The sequence below is a fragment of the Rattus norvegicus genome, chromosome 4 (genome assembly GCF_036323735.1).
Source record: "Rattus norvegicus strain BN/NHsdMcwi chromosome 4, GRCr8, whole genome shotgun sequence".
Taxonomy (NCBI): Eukaryota; Metazoa; Chordata; class Mammalia; order Rodentia; family Muridae; genus Rattus; species Rattus norvegicus.
In genome coordinates, this window is record NC_086022.1 from 71,717,924 (window position 1) to 71,722,526 (window position 4,603).

Below are 4,603 nucleotides of genomic sequence, written 5' to 3' on the forward strand. Positions count from 1 at the left end.
AAAAAAAACAGACTGTCAAAGTAGATAGTTGATGACAATGGGACTTAGCTTGACTTGAAATTCAATGGTTGCTAGGTGAAAATTGGAGATTTCGTTGGCAATAGATAAACTGCTCCAAAGAATATTGGCTATGTTGGGATCAGTTAGTTCCCTTCCAAGCTATGGTCAACTCTGTGTTAGCACTTAAAAAAACCCTGAAAGTTGTTACAATACTATTAATTTATTGGTGGTTTGTCCACTGTACAAACCTTGCATCTTATTTTTTATAATCATTTCTTTAATTTTTGAGGTATATCATTTCCTGCTTTCTTTCCTTTAGACCCTCTTATATATTACTTCTTGCTCCTTTTCAAAGTCATACTATATTTCCATTAATTTTTATTATATGTTTATGTGTAGTACTAAATATATAATTACAACCAGCTCAGTCTTTACAATATTACTTGTATTAAGGCACACTTATTTACAGACAGTTTCATTAGAAAGAAACACAATGCAAAATAGAAACTACCCCATGGACCAAATTTACATAGTAACAATTGTGTGCCTCAAATATCTACCAACTTTGTCAGTTCACTGAATTGCCTTATTAAGTTTTATTTTAATGCTTTTATTTTATGTAATTAAAAATTTTTATTTGTAATCATATACTCCTTCAGCATCCCAAACACATTCAGTCCTAATTCAAGGTGTCATTCAGGGTCAAAAGAAGAGAAGCATAGTAGTTTCATTGGAAGATCTTAAATGAAAAGTATCAAACCCTAACAAAGCAGATCCTCTTAGTATTATTAGTTCAAGGATCACAACCTCATTACAATTTCTTAACTTTCAAATTTCAAATAAATTCATTTTATAACAGTGACTTAAAATGAATCAGTCTCCATTATAAACCTCCAAGAACACTCATTTAAAAGTTAGTAAAGGGGCTGGGGATTTAGCTCAGTGGTAGAGCGCTTACCTAGCAAGCGCAAAGCCCTGGGTTCAGTCCCCAGCTCCGAAAAAAAGAACCAAAAAAAAAAAGTTAGTAAAAACAAAAACAAAAACAAAAACCAAAACAAAAAAAGAAAAATGGTCAGGGGTGGGAGAGATGGCTCAGCACTTAAGAGCACTGGCTGGTATTCAAGAAGACTGGGATTCAATTTCCAGCGTCCATATGGAGGCTTACAACTGTTTATAACTCCAATTCCAGGGCATTCAATACACTGACAGATCTACAAGCAGGTTTCCATGTCTTTGTGTCTTCCTTCTGTGCTCCCAGGTTCTCAAGAGGTCACTTCTGTATACTGCTGTCCATTGGTCTTAAACAAGATTGCTACCTGCTCTGATGATAATACACAATAAAAATGGCCCTTGACCAGAGGCCTAGATAAGAAACCATGAGACAATAAACATTCCACAGTGGGTTGGACCTCTCAAGAAAAAAAAAAAAAAGGAAAGCCAGTTCATAATGGTACTGAGTAGCCAGAATACTTCTGCCAAAGCTCCCAGAGTCAAGAGCCATTGGTCTATTTTTACTCCATTAACAGCAGCATGTACTCCAAGCTATGCTAGAGAGCTCCCTCTTCCTTCAAATACCCCCACATTTTCAGTCAAAACCACTCCTGCTAAGACCTGGTCTCGAGTAAGTAGAAGAGGCTTCATCTTTCCTGTGTCTCCCAAGCCAACTTCAAGAAGTTGCTTAGAAGCTAGGTGATCTGAATAGCTTCCTCATCACCACAAGTCACTCTATCTGCTTGTGGAACAAAGATTTTATCGATAAGATGATTCCTGTGAGCCAGAAGTCATCACTAGCAGATGCTTGCTCTGAATCTCAACATAGAGTTGAGAGGCAACTTAAGTTGTCTGGAGAGTGTGAGACAGATATGTGAAGGTTTGCAATTGTGTCACTGAATTTGATGTCCAAGCAGATAGTCTTCATTTGCATCCATGCTACCTTTTCAGCAACCAGGAAGGTCTTAGAAAGAATTCTATGGGTCCTACCAAACTTATTAAGACTGAAAGTGCTGGCACAAGTATCTTCTTTTCCTGTCAGTCTTTATTCCAATGAAGGCTGTAGAATGCTTCATCTTCCTTTGAAACTTTGTAGAGATGGTTCTTAAATGATGACAGATTCCCAGAAAATGAGAACTGGCTGTTGGCTATGTATGAAAGCCAATCAGAAGGCCAAGAACTCATCTCCACAAAGTCCATTATTCCAGACACCCAGTTACAGAAGACAAACTGGAAAGACATCACCAAGCCCAGTTACCATTAGTCCCAGCTCCAGGAGGAATATCTGTGCATACTTTCACAGAAAGTCAAAAGATGACTTTTGTAGTCCTGAACACTGAATTATAGATTCTAACATGAAAGCTGACTGAATTTGGGTCTAGTCTACAAAGGTGAAAAGAATTATAATCTGGTCTTTAAGAAAATGGCTGTCATGCTACAATCCATAGACCCCAAGAAGCTAATTAACAAAAAGGGCTCAATGGAGGATATTTGAATCTTACTGAGGAGAAGGGAAAATAAAATAGACATTAGATGTGGATGGGGGGAAAGAATGGGGTGAAAGAAGGGGTGGGAGGGGAACGGGACGGATCAATTGTGGAGAGGATAGAGGGAGAACAACTGAAAGAACTGGAATTAGTAGTAGTGGTAGTGCACAACTCTTGGATGAGCTAGAAACTCTCAGGAATATATTAGGATGACCCTTGCTAAGACTTCTAGCAACAGTGGATATCGAACAATTAACAGCTAATTTCTATAAATAAGGCAAAACTTCAAATAGAGGGATGGGGACACCAACCCAGCCACAAAACCTTAGATCCACAAGTTGGCTTGTCTGTAAGACATGCAGAGATAAAGATGCAGCACAATCTGAGGGAATGACCAATCACTTAGTGGCCCAACTGAGATCAATTCATGAGAAAGAGTACATCCCTGACATGTTGACAATATTCTGCTATACTAACAGACAGGTGCCCAGCATAACTGTCATCTGAGAGGCTTCACTCAGCAGCTCATGGAAACAGATGCAGAGATCTACAGTCAAACATTGTGGAAGACATAGATGACTGATTGAAGGAGTTAGAGAAGTCAAGGATACAAGAAAACCTACAGAATCAACTAACCTGGGCCCATAGGTTCTCACAGAAACTAAACCACCAAGAAGGAAGCATGCATGGGACCTAGGACCTACGTAACAGCTATGCAGTTGGATCTTCCTCTTGACCCCTAACAGCAGGAGCAGGGGCTATCTCTGACTCTTTTGTCTGCTTTTGGCTCCCTTTTCCCTAACTGGACTGTCTTGTCAAATCTCAACAGAAGAAGATGAAGCTAGTTCTATTGCAACTTGATATGCCAAGGCGTTGATATCCATGGGAAGATTCCACTTCTCTGAGGAGAAAGGGGGTTACCAGTTGAGTGAAGGGAGGGGAGGTGAGAGGGAGGGACTGGGAGAAAATGAAGGAGGTGAAGCTGCAGTTGGAATATAAAGTAAATAAATAAATTAATGGGGAAAAAGAAAATGATCATATTTTATTTTGGCAAGAGTCCTTCCAGTCTTTAGCTCACCTATTCATGTCCTGCCATCTTGTCTACATGCAGCTACCTGGGTGCTGTTTCTACTTCATCTGGTGAAATTTCATCTGTAGCTTTTTCTAGCTAACTATGATAATGACATCTAGCCCTTTGTCGCGCGCCTAATGTCCCACCAGTAAGAACGATGAGCGGCAACAGGATTCTTCTGCGAACAAGCCTTTACTGTGTTACAGCTCTTCTTAGTGTTACAGCTCTCTTAGTGTTACAGCTCTCTTGAACAGGGACCCAGAGCAGCAAAGTCGCTCGCCTTATATACACAACAGTATGCTAATTATCTCTCAGGGATTGGTGGGGCATGGATCACCCCACTATCACCCCACTACTTGTCCTCCAGGGATTGGCGGAGAATGAATCACCCCATTAGCATGGTACCGCCCCTCATTAGCATATTAACGGTCAACTGACACCTGGTGCATAAACCGCACATGTGCAGTACCGCTGTTCACCACTAGAGGGAGCCCTAGCAAGGGGACAAGCCTGCACATGCACAATAAGTTGTCGACATCCAGACAAGGCTGGATGTTGGCGCCATCTTTGTTTCGCCGTGCCGCTCTCTACATCTCCCCCCTTTTTGTTTAATAAAATGACTGGTATAGATCTGGGTGTCACGTCAATCTTGTCATTGCTACTGTCTTAGGTCGTTCTCATCCAAACTTGGCCTTACCCGTCATAGAGTTACCCTATTGCCACCGGGCCCCGTGTCTTGGGTTGGTCCGAGCTCGAGGAAAGTTGCCCGTTCCTGGATACAATGACTCCACATGACTGTGACAAAAACGATCTAGGGCGAACTCTTGATCTTTCAAAGAGGCCAGCCATATATTAGGAGAAGCACCATCATCAGTAGCAGTCATAGCCTGGTAAACAACCACTTTGTGTCTGGCATGTTCCCTTTTTAAACGGCCAATAAGCCAGAGACATACTCCGCATGCCAGGAGGACAATAACTCCCCAGGCAAACATGCCCGCCCACTCCTTAAAAAAGGAGAAAGCATTGGTAATCCGTGAGGTCAATTCTTCAACTG

General features: G+C 41.2%; 1 pseudogene; it reads left to right on the forward strand.

Moving 5' to 3' along the window:
• The first annotated feature begins 1,227 nt into the window (after positions 1-1,227).
• Dtl-ps1 (denticleless E3 ubiquitin protein ligase, pseudogene 1) lies at positions 1,228-2,330 on the forward strand (annotated as a pseudogene).
• Positions 2,331-4,603: the final 2,273 nt, after the last annotated feature.